The sequence below is a fragment of the Odocoileus virginianus genome, chromosome 2, assembly GCF_023699985.2.
Source record: "Odocoileus virginianus isolate 20LAN1187 ecotype Illinois chromosome 2, Ovbor_1.2, whole genome shotgun sequence".
Classification (NCBI taxonomy): Eukaryota; Metazoa; Chordata; class Mammalia; order Artiodactyla; family Cervidae; genus Odocoileus; species Odocoileus virginianus.
In genome coordinates, this window is record NC_069675.1 from 40424547 (window position 1) to 40449721 (window position 25175).

General features: G+C 37.5%; 1 long non-coding RNA gene across 1 annotated transcript; it reads right to left on the reverse strand.

Annotated features, from left to right (window-relative positions):
- Positions 1-4648: 4648 nt before the first annotated feature.
- Positions 4649-18839, reverse strand: LOC110147537 (uncharacterized). The gene is made up of 3 exons (XR_011489925.1): positions 18749-18839; positions 18282-18414; positions 4649-5482 (listed from the first exon to the last, which is right to left on the reverse strand). It is a non-coding gene; the product is annotated as an uncharacterized lncRNA (long non-coding RNA).
- Positions 18840-25175: the final 6336 nt, after the last annotated feature.

The following is a 25175-nucleotide window of genomic DNA, read 5'->3' on the forward strand; positions in this document are numbered from 1 at the left end:
TCCAGCTACTCAATATTAAGTATAGTACTTTTTTGGCTGCCATTTACTGGTGAAGAGAGATGTAGCAAAGCATTCTCTCCATCTTATGTGGCATTATATTAAAGGAACTTGATCCTGAATAATCACTGGAAGGGTTGATGCTGAAGCTCCAATACTTTGGCCACCTGATGTGAAGAGCCAACTCACTGGAAAAGACCCTGATGCTGGGGAAATTGAGGGCAGGAGGAGAAGGAGGCAGCAGAGGCTGACATGGTTGGATGGCATCACTGATTTAATGGACATGAGTTTGAGCAAACTCTGAGAGATGGTGAAGGACAGGGAAACCTAGTGAGCTGCCATTCATGGTCATAAAGATTCAGAAACAACTGAGCAACTGAACAATAAAGTCAATGTTCTTTGAGCCCCAGTATGTAACGTATAGCTATTTATAGCCTCTGTCATCTCAGGGCCCAGACATGTATTGGAGCTGGATCAGGGGGAGAGTCCAGGAGCAGCCATGAGACCACAGGCTCCTGTGTGATGAAGGCTTTGGCACAGTCTCTCTCTGGGTTGGGTTTATTCCCCTCAGACTGATGGCCTTGAACCCATGCTGATGGATGTAGTGGATATGGTACTGCATGTTACTCATTCTGTCCCACTAATTGGCCAAGCTGACCCAGTCATGCCTAAATTGCAGCAGCGGACAGTAGGAGAATTCATGATATGCTAAGATTCTTACCACACATGATTATAAAAGTAGCAACTTTAATTTACATAAAACAAATGTAGGTCAACAAAATCTCTACTTGTTATTTTCCCCAGAGTCAAATTACTGATACATCTCGCAAAGGATTAGGATAGGTCAGCATGTTACAATACTAAGATAAAAGTGGCTGGACCACAGGAAGATAGCAAAACCACCACTCAGCAATTTCCAACGTGGACATGCCAAGCCTTATTTTCCATTGCTTTTTGTTTAGGGACTGCACTTCAGTCCATGACTGAAGCACTACCCTGACAAAAGTAGTGCTCTTGTCATTTCTGCACCGTTCATGATGGTATTTCAAAAGCCTAAAATCACTCCTTACTCATTCCCACTGAGGAAATGTCTGTCCAAATGTTAACCATCATTCAAGGCCCAAATACTGCCTCCACCAGGAAGCATTCCCTGATGACATCAGTCCAAACTCTTCATCAAGTAAACCTGAAAGTCTGAAGTGCTCCTTGAATACAGAGACTATATTAAACGGCAGGCAACACGTGTCATTTGGTTGATTGAAATGTTAAGAATGAAAAAAAATTAGATGGGTATGCTGGTCCTTTGTCATCAGAATCCAGAGTTGAATTCCATAATGCTGCATCTTCTTTGTTAAATGTCCTCTCTATGGTGAACAGTACAAACTAAAATTTCTTATAACCATATTTGTGAAAAAAAAAAAAAATACTATATTGAAGGAATTTGAACATTTTATACTTTCATGTGTCTATCTGCAGGTGCTTTCACAGGCTCTAATTTTTTTAAATAAATACAGATCTTATAGTAAATATCATTTATATTTACAAAGTAAAAGCTGATGTAATAATCCCAGACTATATAAAACTTATACATCTCTATCCGTTGATCTGTTCATCTAAAGAGAAATCTTAACCTGTCCATGCTCTGCAGTGAACAGAAGTGGAATGTTCTATAAGGTAACCAGGTTGTCAGAAGGCAAGTAGATTCTCTGTAATTCCCATTTTTATAGAAATTTATAATACCATATGAATCCTAGTGGTATAATAGCCACCACCTCCTCCTTATACCCTCATACTGGAGTTGCTTTTGTGTCTTTCTTTTGGGAGAGTTAAATCTGAGGGTAGTAGTCACTATTTACAGTAGAAGGCTATTATAGCATTTTTCAAGGAACCAAAAAAAAAAAAAAAAGTTATAAGCAGGGGATATAGTGAAAGCGAGAAACAGTATACCTTGGGGAGCTTCTCAAGGGCTTTTAGAATTGAATAGCATCCTTGGGGGACAAAAAAACTAGAGGTGGGATGAAAGTAATGAGATTTTCTTGTAACTTTTTGACTAAAAGAACAAAGGTAGTCAAACAGATTGTGATTTGCTCCAGGGAGAATACATCATTATCCATACCTATTGACTGAGTTTGACGTCACTGTGGATCCCAATTGTGCTGCTATGAATCCCACACTTCCTGGATTGAGCTCCAGGAAGATGACACAACCTTGCCCAAAGCTATTGCCCATCATCAAGACTCTCCTGCCTCTGAATTAGCCATGTTTTTAACCATACACACTCTTAGGGATCACTTCTTTCAACTTTTTCTGTCATCTAATCCATTGCTTTGAGTTCTTCAATTATCCATCAATATTTATTGAGTGTTTACTGTGAGCACAGCAGAGTGGAGGCCTAAGATTTTTGTGACATATTAAAAGTTTATAACCAAGCTGGGGTGATCTTCTGCTGTGAAAGTACTATTGTGGCTTAAAGGAAAAAAGAGGGAGGGTTGAAAAGGGGAAGAGAAGGCTGGGAAAAGGAAGGGAAAAGAGGGAAGGCAAGAGGAGATTTGACTATCAGCCTTGGGAAGTCACTTAACATGACTCCTTCACAGGGTGATCAGAGGCTTCCTGGAGGAGGAGACAGGTTAGACTTGTAAGAAGAGCACTGGAGTGCCCTTTGACCTTGATTGACAGTTCACCTCAAACAGCATTTCCCAAACTGGTCTGCAGTACATTTTGTGGGAATTATGAAGGTGTGACCAAATGAGGGAAGGGGGAGGAGCGCCACAGATTAAGTAAGTGTGGAAAAAATCTGGATTCAGCAGGATTTTTCTTTGAAGTCAGGAGCACATGCTCTTTTCCCATGCTGATATTCGCTGTGAATCTGCAAGAAAGGAATGTAGTGAAAGTGAAGTGAAGTCGCTCAGTCATATCCAACTCTTTGCGACTCCATGGACAGTAGTCTGCATCAGGCTCCTCCGTCCATGGGATTTTCTAGGCAAGAGTACTGGAGTGGGTTGCCATTTCCATCTCCAGGGAATCTTCCCAACCCAGGGATCAAACCCAGGTCTCCTGCATTGTAGACAGACACTTTACAGTCTGAGCCACAAGGGAAGTAGACAAGAAAGGGGTATAGGAAATATTAATTGTACTTACCAGATTTTTTTAATGGAAAGAGTTTTTACTGAAGTCAGACACAAGACTAAAGTTAAAAAAGCCACAGAGTGGGAAATGTTGCTAGAGCATATAAGTGACTTATACCACGACTGAGAGGGTAGAAAAGTCATTCTCCCTGAGCCTCTCTTATAGTGCAAAGGAGTAACTCTTGGATCAGGTAAGTCCAAGACTTCTCTAACATAATCTCTTCTTGGCCTCTTGCTGTGAAATTTACCTTCTAAAGTAAAACAGCAAAAACCCTGTTTCTGCTGACCAGTGACAGCATCAGTTGCAGCAGGAAGAATAAGAATCTGACACAGAACATTTGGGGATCTTCACAGAGCACTGCTTACTAGTTAACCTCTTGCGGGCAGGCAAAAGTTATTGCCTCTAGCCGTTAATATAGCTGGAGAAATATCTGTTTCCAACAGGATAAGCATAAGAAGAAAATCCACTGCAGATTAGTTCTTTTAATTCAAGCCACTATCAGACTCAAATGCTGTACAATTCCTGTGCTCCCTCCAAATTAAATGACTGGAGGCGATTTTTATTCTATTTTAAATTTTGTCTTTTCTACCAAATAGCACAGGACATCCCTCCCTACTCCATTACTTGGACAGTGCCAGTTTTTGACTTTGATTTCCGAGTCAGCTTTTTAAGACATCGTGTTCATGCAAGTGGACTCAAGGCCTTCAGAAGTAGGTCAGGCATTTGCTGGAGGTCATTACAAGGCTACAAAATAGAGCATGCTTAATTCTGTTATTTCTGAAGACTTTTTTTTCTTCTCTCTCATGTGCATAGAAGACAATCAGTACTTAAATAAATTTTGGAACTATTCCTGAAAATTTCAGACTGTCAAAGATGCCTGTGACCTCCTTTCACCCCAGTCACCCAAGAGAGGTTTAAACAAAAGCATGTTAAAGGAATGAAGTCGGCTTGCCCACCAAAAACATGAGAAACTACATTACCTGTTGCACTTCTGTTTTAAACTGTGATGTTTAAAACACTCCAGTAAGAAAATCCTTGTGTATGTGTGTGTATATTAGTCACTTAGTCATGTCCGACTCATTGTGACCCAATGGCCTGTAGCCTGCCAGGCTCCCCTGTTCATGGAATTCTCCAGGCAAGAATATATCAAAATCACTTATCAAAATTTATTTAATTATCAAATTTATCAATTTATCAAAATCATATCAAGACACTTATCAAAGTCTCCAGGCACTCCAGTGGGGTGCCATTTCCTTCTCTAGGGGATCTTCCCAATCCAGGGATCAAGTTCCTTTACCATCTGACCCACCAGGGAAGCCCAAGAAAATCCTTAGTACACAGAGTTTGTATGTGGGATGATCTAGTAATGAGTTCCACCTTTGCATTCTACATAGAGGTAGAATGACTTAACAGATAGCAGATTATGCAGTGAAATTCCAATAAACATTCAAGTGAGAACTCAGGAGTTGTTAGCAAGAGCATTAACTAACTAGTGAGTAGACTCTGTGGTGGCCACGGCCTCCCCTCCATGTTGAGGTACGCAATTCCCCAGCTGCTGGGGATGTGGTGAGTGACAGCTGGAAACCCCTTTCCAGAGTCGCTGGCTGAAAAGAGCCACCTCATCAAGTCCTGTCCCTGAAATACCCACATTCAACGCAAGCTCTAAAGAGTCTTCCCCTTGAACCAACTGGAGACCACTCTGCAGGACTATCCCAGCTGCCGCGTGCTTCAAGAGATCAGATGAGGCCTTTATTGTCCTTGCATTGTAGTCCTGCCGCTCCTTTGGACCGGCCCTTCTCCCTTCCCTCTTCCATGTCTTGTTCTGAGAAGCTGATTCCCAATTAACTTCCTTCATGCTAATCTCCACCTCAGAGCCTGCTTCACAGAGAGCATCATCTAAAACAGAATTCAAAGTCCAAGGGTATCTCTTTGCAATCCCTAGTCCAGTGTTTCAGGTCTCCTGTAATACATGATTGCATGGGTTTGTGTGAGTGTAATTTTGTTAGTTTCCTGACGGTAAAATCTGTGAAGGACGACAGAGTATAGTGTAGACAGTTAGATGTCAAGAAGAAATTCCTGGTCCAGAGTTGTCAGTTCTCTCTTCCACTTCCCCAGATGGCAACACAGAAATATAAACTTGATAGAAGAAATAGAAGATAATGTCTCATTATGGCAAATTTATTTTCAGTTAGTAAGAAGACATTTATCAAAATGAGCCTTGTCAACAATCAACTCTGGGCTGCAGCCGTTCATTAATGAAGGGGAAGAGAATTTTTAATCTGCTGGAGAATCTCATCAATTGATTTCATATGATTTACTGTGGGTTTTATTCACCAAGAATTATGAGCTGTTTCCATGCCTGCAAAGATGCAATATTTTTATTGTGTGGCATTGTCCCCAACTCTGCCCCAGTCTGTCGTGACATTAAAACATGTTCACAGACACTGGCCAATATTGTTTTATCTTATCTTGACATCATTACCCTGTGTCCATAAAATCAGACTAGCTCTGTCATTCCCAAAAGAGATATGAATTTGACACACTTAAGTTATGGAAAAATTGGCATTACATTTTAAATATTATGAAAAGCTTCTGCGTGTGCTCTGCAGACCTAGAGGTGGCAAGCAAACGAGTTCAATACTGAGAATTCCAGGGACCATGACTTTGGCTTGCATGGATTCATTATATAAACCAATCAGTGGCTAGCTTAACCATTTTAAATAGAAATAAACTTCATAAAAGAACCAAGCAACTGAACAGGGCATTTCCTTCTGGTAGAAAAATTACTAAAGAAACTCAAACATACATCTAAGGATTCTCCTGGATCCAGAATCTCAGTAAAGGCTGCTATATGTTCAGAAGGAATGGTTTGCGCATGACCTGAATAACTGACAAATAGCTCTCCTCCACAGAGGAAATATGTATTGCTACCTGATGTAGCAGGATCAGTGAAAGGATGTTATAAGTGAAGACCCCTTTCCTTTCATGTTTTAATTATTTTATGCAACTAAAATTTGAATGCAATTTGGTCATTTTAAAAAGCACATACAGTTATAGTTACGATTATTAATCAAAAATTCAGTATATAGAGTAATATCCTTGCTTCAATCCAATTTCCGCCATTCAAAGTAACCACGTTTATCAATTTGGTATGTTTCCTTCAAGTCTTTCTCTATTTATATACATAGGCTTAATTTGTGTCTTGTTTTAACATAAGAATCATACTATATAGACTGTTCTGCATTTGCATATATATATATATTTTTTTTTTTTAATAAAATGCTTTGTTGATTTTTCCATGTCTTGGGGTATTTCCTGGATAGTCTTTTTGATGGTCATCTGTATGATTTTACTCTTATTCTAGGATTCATTATATTATTCATTATATTCATTATTCATTATATTATTATTAACAGAGTTTATCCTTTTAATCAGTTAATACAGTAAATTTACTGTATTTCCAAACAACATATAACCTCAGGGTATGTCAGTCGCTCAGTCATGTCCAACTCTTTGTGACCCCACAAACTGTAGCCCACCAGCCTCCTCTGTCCATGGGGTTCCCCAGGCAAGAACACTGGAGTGGGTTGCCAATACCACAATAAACACTAGCAAGTAATGATGTACGATTTGAAGTATTACTGAATTTATTTTTTTTCACTTTATCATTTTATTTAGGGTATTTACATCTATAGTAGAAACAATATTAGTCTACAGCTTTACTCATGTATGCCATGCTTATAAGCTTGGCAAAATCACTTTGGTCAATTTCCATCATTTTTAACACTCTAGAAAAATGTATAAAACATGAAAAATTATCTATTTCTTAAATTTTCAGTAGAAGATATTCTAAAATTTTCTGAGACTAATGATTTTATAGAAACAAATTTTGTACACATTTTTGTTACTTTTAACATTATATGTCTATTAAAATTTTCTAATTTTATTTGATTAATTTTATTGGGTCAGTTCTAGAAAAAAATCTATTTCAAGTAAATTTCTAAATTTATAGAAATATTAACAGCCATACATTCTTTCACAGTCCCCACAATTTACCTTACATCTGTCAGTTTTTCCTATAGTAAATGAGAACATTTACTTGTTACAATTCTCAATTTCTAAGTAAAGAGTACCTTTGTCTATAATTCTTTAGGTCAACTTCTAATTTTATTTCTTTGTGGCCAGAGAATTTAGACTAGCTATTTCTATGATTTAGCATTTATTGAGATTTTTCTCTAGTCTAATACATTATTAAATTTTTAAATGTTTCACTGCATCAGAAAATAACATACATTTTCTATTTATTAGGTATTATCATTTATATCCAGTACACTTATACCCAACATGAAAATAATTTTACATCTATGTGGAGATATAAAACCAAGCCTTTTTATTATATTATTTAAATCCCATAACTTCACTTAACTTTTGGCCACTTTTTGAGATATGTTAAATTTTTTTATCTCTGTTTACAGATTTACACTTTCTCCTTGCTTGGTAAAAAGTTTTTTTTTATGTATATTCCAAAGGTATATTTTTATATGCACAAAAATCATGATTATTGGATATCCTTGCTGAATGAATATATGATAGTCTTCTTTGTTGGATCTAAAGCATGTATTTTTTATTTAATTTTGTATTATATTAATATTGAAATGTTTTCCTTTATAATTGACATATATAATTCTCCTGGTATTTTTTTCAATCCTTTTTTATTCTTCTCTAATATGGTTTTGATGTATCTATTTTATATAACATCTAGTTGATCATTATTATTAGAAAATTAGAAAGCAATTTTATTTTAAAAGGTAAATGTAATCCATTCAAATATAATGTACTTATTGATACTTTGAGATACAGCCCTTTCATTGCATTTATACTTTAATGAGCCATATATTCTTGTTTTCCTTAGGTTTTTTTTTTTCTTTTGTCTTTTGTTAAAATGATAACATTTTCTTGCTCCATTTTTCATTTATGCTAATGCTTTCAAAGTTCTAAACCCTTTTCCTAATAGTCAGCAGTGGCCACAGGACTGGAAAAGGTCAGTTTTCATCCCAATCCCAAAGAAAGGCAATGCCAAAGAATGTTCAAACAACTGCAAAATTGCACTCATCTCACACTCTAGCAAAGTAATGCTCAAAATTCTCCAAGCCAGGTTTCAATAGTATGTGAACTGTGAACTTCTAGATGTTCAAGAAGGATTTAGAAAAGGCAGAAGAGCCAGAGGTCAAATGGCCAACATCTCTTGGGTCATCAAAAAAGGAAGAGAGTTCCAGAAAAACAGCTACTTCTGCTTTATTGACTACTTGAAAGCCTCTGACTATGTGGATCACAAACTGTGGGAGATTCTTAAAGAGACTGGGAATATCAGACTACCTTACCTGCCTCCTGTGAAATCTATATGCAGGTCAAGAAGTGACAGCTAGAACTGCACATGGAAAAACAGACTGGTTCCAGGTTGGGAAAGGAGTACATCCAGGCTGTATATTTTCACCCTGCTTATTTAACGTATAAGCAGAGTACATCACGTGAAGTGCTGGGCTGGATGAAGCACAAACTGGAAACAAGATTGTCAGGAGAAATGTCAATAACCTCAGATACACAGATGACACCACCCTTATAGCAGAAAGCAAAGAAGAACTAAAGAGCCTCTTGATGAAGTGAAAGAAGAGAGTGAAAAATATGGATTAAAACTCAACATTCAGAAAACAAAGATCATGGCATCTGGTCCCATCACTTCATGGCAAATAGATGGGGAAACAATGGAAACAGTTACAGACTTTATTTTGGGGGGCTCCAAAATCACTGCTGATGGTGATTGCAGCCATGAAATTAAAAGACGCTTGCTCCTTGGAAGAAAAGCTATGACCAACCTAGACAGCATATTAAAAAGCAGAGACATTACTTTGCCAACAAAGGTCCGTCTAGTCAAAGCTATGGTTTTTCCAGTAGTCATGTATGGATGTGAGAGTTGGACTATAAAGAAAGCTGAGTGCTAAAGAATTGATGCTTTTGAATTGTGGTGTTGGAGAAGACTATTGAGAGTCCCTTGGACTGCAAGGAGATCCAACCAGTCAATCCTAAAGGAAATCAGTCCTGAGTACTCATTGAAAGGACTGATGCTGAAGCTGAAACTCCAATACTTTGGTGATCTGACGAGAAGAACTGACATTTGAAAAGACCCTGATGTTGCAAAAGATTGAAGGCAAGAGGAGAAGGGGATGACAGAGGATGATATGACTGGATGGCATCACTGACTCAGTGGACATGAGTTTGAGCAAGCTTCAGGAGTTGGTGATGGACAGGGAAGCCTGGCGTGCTGCAGTCCATGGGGTCACAAAGAGTCAGACACGACTGAGAGATTGAACTGAACCATCAAACACTTAAACCACATTTTTAAATATAAAGTTTTCTATCAACATGAAGATTTTATCACAATTAATCTCTTTCCACACAGTAAAAAAAAAAAAAATTCTCAGCAGGATTTTATTTTTTTCATTATCAGAAATGACCAGTTCCTCACTCACTACTTCACCACCAGCATACTGTGATCTTATCCCATTTAGTATATGTATCAACAACTACTTCCATGTGTGCTGATTTATTTTCTAAATATCTAAATATATAAATATTTAGAAAATATTTATTTTCTGTACACAGACTGAAGAGTCTGTATTTCACTGCCCTGCTTGAATGTTGGTTTAACTCTATACATTTAAGACATTGTTCCATTGTCCTCTATTAGAGTGGCAAGTAACAAATCTGCTTGGCAGTGGCAAGTAACAAAATGCCAATCTGCTTCTCATCCCTTTATGTATGACTTTCTTCTTGTCTTCCGCCTACTACCCCAGAAGACTCTAGAATTTTTATATCTATAATCTTGCAATTTTAAGAATATGTTTCACTAGGTTTTAACTCATCAATTCTGCTTGGTACTTTCAAAATGAAACTTCATTTTGAAAACGAATCTTTTCAAAGTGAAAACATGTTCTTCAGCTCAGAAATTTAAAAAGATTTTCTCTATTTCCCCTGCTATATCCACTATTATTTATGTATTGAGTTTCTTGGATTTATTCTCTATTATTCTTACTTTTCTCCCATGTTTTCCATCTCTTCATCTCTCATTTTTTTGCTTCTGGTCTGAGAGATACATGCAGATTTCTCATCCAGATCATGAATTCAAGTGATCCCAGTTAATTATTTAGCTTCCCCTTTATAATTTCAAAAATTATATTTTTAATTTTCAAGAACCTTTCTCATTCTCTGTTAATTTTTCATAGTAGCCTGATTTTATGTATTATGGATACACTGCCTTCTTAAATCATTCTAAACATATTAATTTGTATATTTAACCTTCTCTTTTGTGCTTATACTCTTAATGTTTCCCCCTGAGATCAGTTGTTTCATTTTTTCCTTTGTAGTTATTCACTTAATTTTGTAAAAAATATATCTTCAGATCCTGATTTTCCATATGTAATTGTGAATGAAGGACCATACTGATTCACATAAGTAGGTAACATTGGTTTATTTTGTGTTGTATAGGTTTTTAACCTCAATAATTCTCTGCTTTATATATAAATCCTCTCCTTTATCAAGTAGAGCTTGACATGGGCTCTGAGTACATGAGCATAGATATGGAGGAAGCTGAACTCTCATTTCGGTACAAGGACATAATAAACTAACAACAACCAGACATGCCTACCAGCATGATATTTTTCAAAGGGAGGTTTATAGAGCATCCAGTGAAAATCGGCTTTAGTGATGAAAAGAATGCATACTTCTGAGCTCTTCTCCCAGGTTCCTTCATCAGATCTCTGAGCTTAGGTCCTTGGGATCTGCGTTAGTTACCAATATAGCAGCTTTACCTGCTGCACAATAATGTCTGAGAAGCACAATATTAACAATATTAAGAGGTGATCATGAGTGCTTATGGGCTTCCCAGATGGTGCTAGTGGTAAAGAACCCACCTGCCAATGCGGAAGACATAAGAAACAAGGGTTTGATCCATGAGTTGAGATGATCCCCTGGAGAAGGGCATGGCAACCCACTCTAATATTCTTGCCTGGATAATCCCATCGACAGAGGAGCCTGGTGGACTACAGTCCATAGGGTTGAAAATAATCAGATATGACTAAAGCAGCTTAGCATGTACATACATGAGTGCTTATATGATTTTAAATAAATGCAAACCCAGATATTGAACCTAAGAGCAGTCATCCAGGTGATCCAGATGAATTTGAATATATGCATATTCATAGGTATACAATTCTTTTAGACTCTAGAAAGAAAACCTTAAAATTAAAAAAAAAAATCATTATAGAAAATTTACACATAGATGAACAATTTAATCCTTACAACTCCCATGAAGCATTTTTAACCTTCCTTTTATAAATGAGAAAAACTGAGACTGAGAATTATACTTCTTTAGGGTTAAGGAGACAGTAAATAATGGATATGGAAATAATATCTAGGACTCCTGACTCTATGGTACTCTGATGGATTGAATAATGTCTCCTGAAGACATCCAAGTCCTTATACCTGGAACTTTTGAATGTTAACTTGTATGACAAAATGAATTGTCAGATGGAATTAAGTTAAAGATCTTGAAATGGGGAGAGTAACATGGATTATCTTAGGGTGTCCCAAATGGAATCACAAATGTCTTTACAAGAGGGATGTAGACAGAGAGCTGACTACAGAGAAGGCAGTAGTGTGGCCACTGAAATAAGAAACTACTGCTGGTTTTGGAAACGAAGGAAGAGACCACAGCCAAGAAATGCAACTTCAGACACTGGAAAAACCAGGAAACAGATTTTCCCCTAGAGCCTATGGAGGGAACATGGCCCTCTTGACACCTTGATATTGGCCAAATGAAACTGATCTTAGATTTCTGACCTTCAGAAATGCAAGAGAATGAACTTACATTGTGTTAAATCACCACATTTGTGATAATTTTCTACTGTAGGCTTAGGAAACTAAGGTAGCCACTGGTTAGGATGGTTCACAATATTCCAGTTCTCTTCCCCAATCCATGATAAGATTGTATTTCTCTGTTTCACGTAGAAGCTAGGAGTGAGCATGTGACTTGCTCTGATCCATAAAATGTGAGCAGGAAAGACACATTAATTCTGAGTGGTTAATGCACAATTCATCATACTCTCTTTTACCTCTGTGGTCAAGAGAGCGTTTCCTTCAGCCTCAGAGACTATGATGAGCAGACTCTCCTGGCAACCTATATTAAATACACAGGAGGAAGAAATCAACCTTAGTTGTATCAAGCCTCTGCGATGTGGGAATTGTTTTCCAGTAAAGCTTATCTTAAGCCTCTCCTGATAATCGCAGATTATAAAATCTGTATTTGTTTCACAGAACCAAGATGCCGCCTCCATGTGCATCTGACTATTCTCCCCAAACTCCCATCATATTCCTAATACGTTAAGGTAGTTTTTACCTGAATCCCCCACAATTCTGAGCAGACCATGGTGTGCCCTATGGAACTGTCAACTAAATGGTTAAGGCAAAGTGAAAGTGTTAGCCACTCGATTGTGTTCAACTCTTTGTGACCCTGTGGAGTGTAGTTGGCTAGGTTCCTCTGTCCATGGAATTCTCCAGGCACTAATACTGGAGTGAGTAGCCATCCCTTCTCTAGGGGATCTTCTCAACCCAGGTCTCCTGCACTGTAGGCAGATTTAGGTATCCTAAAAACAAAATAAAACAAACAAACAAAAAAAACTGAAAGGGAACCCCAACTTCCTTCTTATACCCCCAGGTCCCACCATTCTCGTTTCACTAGAGGATGCTCTTTGTTTGCTTCCATCAGAGAAATCCCTCTCTTTCTTCGTACAATGGACCTGAGTTGAGGCCAGTGTCTCCATACTGACACAGAAGAGCGGGAGGCCCGCAGCAACCAGACCTCAGTATAGAGTCACACTAACTCCCCAGTTATAGATGGCTACACGTGGGCTACCCCTTGACCTTCATCCAGGATGAAGGTGTTATTACTGTTAACTGCTTGCTTCCCTTACTCAGAGTGGATCTGCTTTTCTCTTGGAACATCCCAAAGAGACTATCCTGGCACCCCCATCTCCTCCCTAATCCTCACCTCTACCTCTGAGCATGGTAGTTTAAGATTTACAGTGATTTGGTTTTCTTCAGACAGATTAAAAAGATGATGTTTTAAAACTGAGACTGCTCAGCTAACCTATATGGATAGTGCAACCCATACCTACAGTGATAGGTATCATATCCAAATTCACATCTCCAAAATGGACACAGGGCTATTTTACACTTATATGGGGGCCTGTACTGGGCATGTGATGTGAAGACCTGTCCTCCGGAAGGAATATGAGATGGACTTAGGAAAGCATGTGTGTGTATGTGTTGGTCACTCAGTCATGTCCAACCCTTTGTGACCCCATGGACTATAGCCCACCAGGCTCCTCTCTCCATGGAATTCCCCAGGAAAGAATACTGGAGTGGGTAGTCATTCTCTTTCCAGGGATCTTCCTGACTCAGGGATCAAACCTGGGTCTCCTGCATTGCACGCAGATTCTTAACCGACTAAGCCACCAGGGAAGCCCTTGGGAAGGTAAGGATGATGTCAAAAATAAGAAGCAATATGTTTAGCAAATCCCTGCCTCAAAGCCCTGCCTTTATTGGTACAGAGATCTGCTAAAAGCTGTTATTTAAAATATCTGCAGATAGTTTGGATCTGTGAATAATTGCTATCTGCACATCTCAAATTCTTTACAGTTTTCTGTTAGACATATCTGCAAAAGGCTATAAATAGTGAAGCAATGTCGCTCACTGTATAATACAGTCTCTTTTGCTTTTATAACTCATCATGAACTTCTATGTAATTTATTTTTTATTGAAGAATTCCAATTAATGGCTTCCTGGTGATTTTAAAGCCTCAAATTATCAGTCTCTGAAAACAAAGCAGAGAACATAATTATCATAAACTGAGAATTTTTCATTTTGAAGCTTATCTGTTTGTGCTAAGTATCTTGTCTGTAAGTAATTAGTGCCTTTATTTTTTTTTCAGTAAAAATAATGACCATTCTATGCTACACATCCAAATTTTGTTAACTGCTAGATGTACTGTATGTATTATATTTGAAAATGGACCACCTTGGACTAGTTTTAAAGTATTTCATCAAATGATAATAGCAACAACAAAATACATCTGTTTGTCAGAATAAATTATGTGCCATGTATTTAAAAAACCTATTATATCCTTTTGCTTTCTTTCTAAGAATAAAAGCCTCAGAAAAATATGTACTTGCCATTTATTACCAGGGCTGTATAACAAGAAAAGGCTCATTTTATCTTCCATTTATAATTCCTAACTGCTAATCAAATTGATCAGCCAATAGCTTGGTTGTAGAGGGTCTTTCATAGGACCATTTCAAAATGTTTTACTAGAGATAAAACAAAAGTCAATGAAATTAAACCAATTTGAATGACAATGTGAGCCAAACATTCCTTTAAGTATTCTGAGAACTCAAGTTTCCCCTGGTTGTTTTTTTTTTTTTTTTAAAGGAAGGTTCTATTGATGAAATAGGAATTGCCACATCTTAAGAGAGACTTAGCTGCTCAGGGAAAATACTGTCCAAGTGTAGTTTGTCCTTTAGGCTAGGAAACTGACTTGATCTAATAATGTTAGGGTCAGTTTCTTCCTCTTAAAAAAAATATTTTCTCAAGTTAAAAAACCTGAAAAATACAGACATATATGTTGCAGAGTGTCCATTTATCCACCTTACACACAAAAACTATTCATTTTCCTGCTTTCAATATTTTAGCATGCCTATTCAGTGAAAAAGAAACAGAGGTTTTTTTAAAGGGATGAAATATACATACTTGTGTCTTATCTTTTGTATTATGAGCATTTCCTTATACCAAAAATGGTTTTTCAACATATGACTTTAAATAACTGCATATTTCACAATCTTGCTGTATGTAACACAATTTAACTGCTTCCTTGTGTTAGATATTTATGTCATTTCTAAACTCTTTTCTGTAATAAATAATGGTGCTATGAGTATGTCTGCATGTGATTTTTTTGAATATGACTCTTATTATCTTATGATAAAATCTTAAAAGACTATTATCAAGTCACAGGTTTGAAAATTTTAAAGCTCTTTGCTCATATTAAAAATCTGCTGTGTGGAAAGACTGACAATTTATATCCCCACATCACTCAGTGAGCAAAGTCTTTGTGCCCACAGTCATGACCATGGTGAGCAATATAAACCATTGCTTAAGATGAGGCTGACTTAATAAAAATGTGGCATTTTTTTTTTTTTATTAGCATATTTTTGATGGGTTGTAAAAGGTTCAATAAATTTAATGTAATTATATATATATATATATATACACACACACACACATACATATATACATACATGCATATATATGCTTACTTATATTTACTTTTACCATGTTACAAAAGCAGACTAGGACTTCTTCTTATCCACCTACAGGAACTTATTATATAGTAAGTATGCCTTTTGTCTTGAATAATTATTGTAAAAATTTTACCTCAGTATGTCATAGGTCTTCCAAATTTGTTTGTATTTGTTATTATTTTTGACATATATATTTTTTAATCCTGTTATTGATTTTATATTAGCAAAGTCTTTTCCCATCAAAAATATGCTAAATATCTACATACATATTCTTTAATGACTTCATATTTCTAAGATAATCTGTTTAAACTATTAATAATTTATTTTAGTGTAAGGTCAGGGGTAATATTCTAATTTCATATTTCCCAATTGTAAAGTGATTTCCCTAACACCATTTATTAATCAACTATTTCCTTCTCTGGAGATTTGTGATATTCTATGTATCACATCTACATTCTCATAGATTTGACTCTGGTTCATGGCTATCTACTTTACTCCATGTATCTATCAGCTATACTATTTTGATTATTTATATTTAGTAGTTAGGTTTCACTATCAAACAGAATTCTTTATTCTTTCTTTATAAAATAATTGTGTATTTTTTACTATTTTAAATGAATTTTACAACTATGTTGTTAATTAAAATAATCTCCTTCTTGAAACTGCACTAATAAAAATAATTTGGGAAGCTAGACATCCTTATAGTAATCAACTTTCCCATCCATGAATAAGTCAAATCTCTACATTAAGTGCTTAATGCCCCTCAGTAAAGCTTTATGCTTTAATTCATATAGTTTCCCCTTTGTACTACCTTCTACAGAACTCCCAGTGTCTAGCAAATCCCTAGCCCAAAGAAATCACACAATAATTATTTTTCTCAAGTAACTAATTTGCAGTTTCAAGCTTGTACTCTACCATTTACAAGCTCTGCAGCCTGAAATGAGTGAGTGAACATCTCAAATTCTGTTTCCTCCACTGTAAAATGGTGAAATAACTGTATCAACCTAACAAAAGTATCATGAGAATTAATGGGATTAACTCATCAACTTAAAACAGCAACTTACATATCTTAAGCCCCAATAAATATTCATGAATACTATGGTTATCTGGGAAGTGTGTTAAGGGAAGAATCAATAAGTTTCAGCCAGAGATGGAAGCATAGGGAAAATGAGGAACTGATCATGAGTCTAAAGTTTTAAGGTAGACTAAAATAGAAAATTTAAAAATAACAACTATTGATTGTGACAAAGAAGTATTTGCTTTTGGATTCTGTAAGAACCAGAACTTGGCTTAGATGCAAGCCCCACACACCTAGGAGAGGGTTGCAATGTTGGGAAAGAGCTTGACGTGACCAGACCCCAGGATGATCCCCAGGCCATAGAAAGCTTTTCCTATAACCATTATCAGTAACAACCCCAAATCAAATGAAAGACACACTACAGAGAAGTATTTCTGGAAGAGGAGAAAACATTAAACTCATCCTCAGCTCAAATATAGACCATATTTACTCCATAAATAAAGTGGGGAATTAAGGAAGTAATCCAAATAACTTATATTTTCTTCCAAAAACAGCACACCACTTGGCCTGCAATGATTTGAAGATATGTATTTAGATATTTGAGCTCAAGTGCTCTAGTTGGATAATAGTTTCCATTCTCCACTTCAGTGTTCACGTAGACCCAGCCATAGTGCCTTTAAAAAGCCAAGGACTAACTTTAGCCACTGGTCCTGCTTTCAATAAAGTCTTATTTTAATAGAAACACTGTGTCTCTCTTCCAAGTCCCCACCTTTTTTAGGCTGTCTGCCAGCTGAAGGCAAGAAGAGAATTCTAGCACATTGTCCCCAAATTCCAGGCAGATCACAAAAATAAACTGTCCCAGAATGTATTCCTTTTAAGAAAAATTGCTTATTCAAGGCTTGCTTTTCTTGTTTGCCTTCCTTCTTCCCTTTCCAAACACTTTTTCTTCTAACATCATGCTGTAAAGTTGCCATCTGTCTCAAACACACACATACACAAAAGGGAAATCCACTTACAATGAAAACTGGAAAGAAGAAAAATAAGTTGGTTACAAGTGGGTGTTCAGCAGCATATGACTTTTCCAACCCAGTGGCCAAATTCTGATTTATCTCCTAGTCAACTATCTCCCAGCTTCGCTATTAAGACAAAAAGCAAAACGAAAACCCATTTTTTTTTAAAATTTACCTTTGCACAATGTCACCAAGGGAACACTTAATTTTTATAATCCTGTGATACGGGGATGGTCAGAAATTAAATTTTATAAACAAGAAAACTGGAAGCCCAGAAAGGTAGGGCACTACTAAAGATCACAGATGAGTTAAGAATTTCCAAGTGTGTTTGAGGATCCCCTGAATTAGAATCACTGGGACGCTTACTCAAGTGCATCTTTTTACAGCAGACATTAGACTGTACCATCCTGCCACTAACAGCCACTCAATAATTGCCCGTTCAGTTAGAATGGAATCCATATTCAGATTCCACCGTCCACACCACAGACCCCAGGATATGTCCCCGTCCTCCCTCAGACCCCACGGCTGCTGCGTGCCCACGCCCTCTTCTTGGCCATCGTTCACCCGCAAGGTGTCCGTGTGTGAGGTCTTTGCTTAACTGTTCTCTCCACTTGGAAGTTTCTTCCCTCTCCTCTCAAAATGGCAGGTTCTTCCCCCCTGCTGGAGCCCCTGAAAAGCCATCTCCTTCCACACTAGCAAATCGAGCCCCACACCACCATGTACCTGTTTATCTTCTTTTTATCTTGCTTAGCAATGTCTGAATTTAGCATTCATTTATGATGTGTTCAGTTCCTTCTCCTCTTCCTCAAACACACACTTATGTTTGACTCAAAGCTTCATGAAGGCAATAATCTGTCTTATGGGAAAACGGTGAAAAGCAATTATTCAATAAAATGCAGCTTACTTGGCACCATGTCAGACCTACAGCGTCCCTATCTAGGAACAGCAGCCTAGAAATCTGCATTTTAAACAGTTTTCCAGATGATCCCAAAGCACAGTAATGTTTCACAGCTCAGAAAATTAATCCTTTAGCTAGAGCTTGGCAGACACGCTTGGCTCCTGGTGGTATGCTCTCCTCCACATCAAGCTACAGTTTTTAAATGGTTAGTCTATTTCAAACAGTGACTTTAGCAGAATAGTTATGCAGAAAGTCATAGGGGTCTTTCACTTAGATGAAGATTAAGTGATACCTTAAACTGCTTTTCTAAAATTCAGTATTTCTGTCTCTGGTTTAGGCTTAGGCTTTGATGGAAAGCCTCAGAACCACTTGTGCAGATTGAGGGAGAGAATATTCTACAAGAATCTATGTTCTACAAGAATCTATGTTCTATAAGAATCTATGTTCTATAAGAATCTACATCTACAAAAATCCATGACTCAGTGACGCCTGTGGGAATTTTGACAAATTTATTCATTTCTATGGGTCTCATTTTCCCCATCTGTAAAGTGAGCACGTTGCATTAAGGTTACTTCTACAGTCCCTTTGTGTTCAGATATTTTGTGATGCCAGGTCATTCCAATTAACACGAAAGAGCCCTCGCAGTTGTACTTAGAATTATTAAAGGACTCTGAACAGCCCAGCATTCACGTCATGTGGCCCAGGCCAACTACAGTCACAAACAAGCCCCTGCCTAATGCTTAGAATCTTCTCTTGTGTCAGAAAGACAAGAAAATGTCCCATTCACAGTTAAAAATGCATCTGTGCTCAGTTCATCTGATTCTACTTAGAAATCATAAGGGATATTTTGGTGGGGCACCTGATAGGATGCACAATTGTTCTGTTTGTTAGATAGTCTTAGACTGTTTGTTCAACATCTGCCAATGATTCAAACAAAAAGTCCCTCCAACCTGCATCTTACACACACATACACACATACACACACACACATATTTTGGGAATACCTACTAAAAGGAATCACCAATTATTCTTTTAAAAGGCTCTAAAACCAGAGAGACACAGTACCTGTTTTAACTTAAAAGTAGGGTAGAATAATAAAATCATCCTGGTGTTTGTAAAGGAAAGAGGAAGAGGGCTGTCTCTCTTTGCCAGAATGGGCACTAGGCAGTCTCCGATACTCACTGCCAGGCAATTCTTTAAAACTGGAGCCAGTTGGTATGCAGTGGATGGAGGGGTCTTTGGGCCAAGGTGGGAAGCGGCAGGTTGCTAATGACAGGCGGGAGAGGAAACTGCTGAGTGAGTAAAGGTATGCCTGGGCTATCACAGCCAGAAAGCAGGCAGGAGATATCATTTTGATCATGTATGCCTAGGGGAAGACTGGGCGAAATAGAGGAGTAAAATTCACAGTGAGATAGAATTTTTCTTAACCAAACTTTTAGAACTTTGGTTCTCCATCTTGGTTGAGATTCTGTTTTAGGGTTCAAAACCAACAACACATTCTACCCTACCTAAGATCCGTCCACTTCAGAAGGAAAACATAATCACCTGATGCATTACAAATCTACTCACCTCTCAGTGTGACTTTATATTTAAATGAGTTTAGATGATTTATAGGTATGAATACAAACATAAGATGCATGAAGAGTGAATACAGACACACCACCTGACTTCTTAAGCCTCACATGTAAATCAGTCTCTTTAAGTCTCACTTCTCATGTAAATGATGACCAATGGAACTATCAACTGCCTTATATGGGCACTTCTGTTGTCTTTTGATGCCTGAGGATTTGGGCTGGGAAAAAGAGAGGAGGACTTGCCTTAAATTTGATGAGGCCAGAGCAACTAATGAGGACACAGGCCTTATTTGTTCAATAAACAAGCAATGGAGTGGGATGCAGACCTGGACCTCACCTTCCCCAACCTGCAAATGTGTTCTCCTTCATAAAACATTACCCCAGTTGTTGACAGTTAACCACAGCCTAGATAGAGGTTTTCATTAAGTCTTTGTGTACTTTTCAATTTCAACTCACATTGTAGATAGATGTGATCAAGAGCCCATAAATGCTACTTAAAAGGCTGACAGCATCCTCCAACAGTGCAAACTGTTATCCAAGGAAAAATGACTACCAAAGATTTGAAAGAGAATTATCATGCCAATTGGCTAGCAGAATTTTTGTAACTTGCATCAGCTAAGACAAGGAAATCCACTTCTCATTACCAGAAAGTAGATCTCCCCTATTAGTCCCACAGGGTAAACTATTGATGCTTACAATGTGAAAGTTAAAAACTATACAAACATCTTGTAATTTCTTTTCAGGCTATTTTTAGACAAAGTCTTTAAAGGAATTGCCCCACAAACTTGCCCTCACTAACTCACAGGTCCTCTTAAAAACATCTTCAGGTTGAGAGAGGAACATCCAAAGAGCCAGACGGCTCTAATTTCTGACAGTTGTTCTCCATGATGGAGTAATGCCAAGGGTTGGGGGTGGGTGGCAGTGAGAAAAGATGGGTAGTAAATAGATCCAGAATTTTCTAGGAAGACAGTCTAAACAAGGCTCTAGGAAAAGTCACTGAAAATGTCAGCCCAGCCAACAGAGGAAAGGTTCAGAGGGCAGCAAAGGCCTGGCATATACTTTTTCATCTATTCAACCTGACCCTGGGCCCAGCGCATAATCTTTTTTAAGGTTAGTGGTGGGAAGGCTACCGCCTGAATGTTTGCAGAGGTCTCCTAACATCCTCTGCAGAGGAACTTTAAACCTCAGGTACTATTTCAGAGGAAATGGACAAGCACAAAACACAGACAGAAAATTAGCCACAGCAGACCCTGGATCTAAATAAGTTCCACTAGCCTTTCTGAAACCATTTAAAGGCTGAGGGAGGGTGTGTGGGGCGGGGGGCGGGGGGTGGGGGTGGGGGTGGGTGGGGGTTTGTTTTCCCAAACTGGACCATTGTGTGTATGTGTGGACTATTACCCAAATATTTTAATAGGTATACTACAGAGAGGAGGGAAAATTTTTTTTTAACTATTTAGCTAAGCAATTTAAAAATTCTTTGCAAAATAATAATAATAATAAAAAGACTTTACCAAAATTGCAGCTATAGCAGGTCTGTGAGGGTAACTTAGTAAAATGCTCAGCGGATGCCTGCAAACCTCTAATGGAAAGTTGTGTAAGTAGCTGAGGCCAAAGTAGGCATTAATTACAATGAAAAATCAGTTTAGAGTAGGCCACAACTAAATTGGAAGCTGGTCCTCTAGGTAAAACAAAGAAAGTGAACAGCAGCCTCAGATTTGATTACATGGCAATACAAGAAAAATGTGCTGTATGTTGTCTATTATTAAAGCTGCTTTGGGGCCCTGTGTTGGGTGCCTCAGGGACTTTAATAAAAAATTAGTAATAGGTCTGCTGCCCCAGCTCACTGTGGCTTTTTGGAGTATTTGCGGATTCAGCCCTGGTCCTGCAGTGCAAATTAAGTCATTTCAGACAAGCAGCCTCAGAAAGTGTTATGTGATAGCAAAGTTCAAATACCACACTTTGGCTCTAAAAGGACACAGCCCCCTGCCAGAGGCTGATTCAGAGTTTCAAAGAAATAATAAAATTCAATCATAAGGAGAAGGTGGGGAAATGAAAAGCTAAAAAAAAAAGAAAAAAGAAGCAACTGGTTGCTTTGTGTGTCTTTGATTACCCTTGCCAAATATTAGTCCTGATATGTAAACTATATGAGTGTATAAAATCCTTCCAACGAGTGAGTTAATGGCAGTGAAGGCAACTATTAACCTGGGATTTTTCTTTTTTCTCATCTCACAAATGTTAACTCTATAACTCTTCTTATATTGATGTAGTGATATTAATAATATTGTCTTTATTACTAATATCACCACTGGGTCCATGGCACGACCATATATATGCTAGCCATGAAACATTAACAAAAGTTCACCCTGATTAAGAAATCAAGCCTATAAATCTACATTCTTTCAAAGATGAAAATGTCTGGGCAAATTATTTTCTATAAGACAGTTACATGAGGAGTATATTTCCCAGCTTTTTCTAGGTAAACCATGGACCTGATGACTGCCAGTTGCTATCAGAGACAAACAGCCCCTGGTCTAAGAATCCTGACTCAATAAATTGTGGGTGCTTGAGTAAAGGGTGAGTTTCCAACCTGGACCATTGCCCAAATATATGAATAGGCTTAATAGGGAGCCAGAATACAGAGTTGCTATAAGATACATTTAAGAAGTACATGCCTGTGTGAGCTTAAGTGTGGGTGTGGTAATAGAGTCTAGGCCTTTCAATCAGAAAGAAAATGAACTTTTGTCCAAGTAATTTAAAAATTATTTGCCATAGTCATTTTTTTTTAATTTTAATAAATAATGAAAATCCCAATCCATGTCCCTGTGGAATTTCCCTGATCCAGCATCAAACAGTATCTCCTCAGTTTTAGGACTTGAGTAACCTGTTGGTAGAAAGTGCAGTGGCATAATTTGATTGATTTCAAGAGGTTCCAGGAAACCCCAACTGGCCTCAATCACCTTCGTCCCCATCTGATGACCAATACCTGAAATTATCCGAGTTAGATAGCTCCTCCTTTAGTTCTGTTCAAAATTTCCTGCAAAATCATCTTAAGAAGTAAAAGAAATAAATGAACAGAAAACACAGGGAAAGAAGGAGAGCCTAGCTGGACAGGGAATGGGTCTAAGAAGACTGAAAATACACTTTATCAAAGCCATGACTTCTCTAAAGATCATCTCTCAGAGCCTTGGACAGTCTATGGAATCACAGGATGGCCATTCTTCTTTAGAGAATAGAAGGAGGGAAATGGAGAAGGTAAACTTCAAATGGGAATGCACCATGAATTCAGTCCGCAGGAACTATGCAGACTTAAAAGCAATAAACATGCTCCTCCAATCACTCTTACAAGTATCTGTTGAGCATCTACAAGGTTGACTTTGTTCAAGCTGTTGTGAAATTAGAAATGAAAAATACAATCCCCTTAGTCATCACCCCCAGATCTCAATGGCCAAAATCTCATAAAACTCTGCTCTTCCCAAGCTGTTGAAAAAGTAGAACTGAAAAGCAAAGAGAGGGGAAAAGACAATAAAAGTATGGGCAATGCAGAAAAATGGAAAAAGGGCCACAGCTTAAAGTGTACCGAGACTTGATAATATTGACACTCATTCAAACTTATCAACTGGAAGATAACAGGTGGCTTCAGTTCTTCCAGCACTCTGGCTGGGAGTGATCCTATCATATTTCTTTTCTGATTATATATTTTTTTTAAAAAATCTAGCAGCAATGATTAATGTTTTGTATTCCAGCAACAACACCTGTTTCAAAACAAACTGCAGTATCATCTTGCACTGATAATGCATTACATCGTCTTAAACATTTTCAAATTAGGGTACTCAGTTTTCCACAAGTTTCATAACAATCTTGATAAGGATATTTCAAATGTATCTCTTGTTCAATAAACAGCAGGCTACTGCATTATTTTATACACACACACACACATATATATACACTCATACATATATACAGGAATTTCAGAATAAAAACCTCAGAATGGAAAATCACATATTGAGGTTTGAAGCAATGATAGACTACTTCTGTTTATACATATATATTTTAAAGACTATTTTTAAAGCTCATCCTTTCAGAGTGAAAATTTTTTTTCCCATAATTTGTTATAAACAGAAGACCTTATAAAAGTAAAACTTTCCAACCTGGATATGTTTTCCCAGTGCTTATGACTTCTTTTCAGACCTAAGCCATCTGCACAAAACCTTAATGGAGGGGCTTGACTAAGTTTACAGGTATCCAGTATTTAAATAATAGAAACACATCTTCCCATATTATGCTGTCATTTTTATGTGGAAGTCAAAAATACTTCTTGAAATTTAAATCGAATTCACTAAATCAACCCCTGGCTCCAGATGAATTTGGAAAGAAATATATTTTCTACCCAAGTGAAAAATTATAGAAATTTCTAGTGTAATTCTCTTCTCCAAAGAGTTCTAATTGTGAAGCTGTAAAATTCAACTGTTTAATATGTCATATGAGGAGGGATACATGTACAGAATTCAAATCCTTGAATCTTCAACCAGCCCCAATAGGCAAGGGCTATTTCTATCTTAGGTCTTATTCAGAACCGAATTCCCATTACTTGTGACAGTACCTAGCAATGTCAATAAATAAATATTTGCTGACTAACTGGCTTATAGCAATGTCAGAAATGTTTTGGTAACACTCACTAAACATGAAAAGATGCCCATTCTTAGCGTTTAGGAACCTCAGGGTGTACATAAGGGAAATCTTTTTCTGTCAAGTTTCTCTTCAAGATGATATTCTTTGGAGTCAACAAGGGTGTGTGTGTTGTGTATCTCTCACTTTGCATTTAGGAATAAAATCAAAGTCCAGTCCTTCTCTTCAAGACATGCATTATCCATCAAGTAAGACAGACAGAACCCTATAACAATAGAATGTGATAATGCTGTAGTATGAGTTGAAATAAAGTCTAATGGAAGCACGGTAATGGTGATGTGCCCCCCCCTCTACCATGCTTCATGTGAATGCAGTCTTGGAGCTGGGCTGAAAACTGAGGCCCAGCCCCAACTGGAACTGCCAATCAGGAGACACTGGGAACTTTTACAAGCAGTTTCAGTAAAGCATTAAGGAGACGCCATGGAACAGGGGACTGAGAATAAGAAGAGTACATTTGTG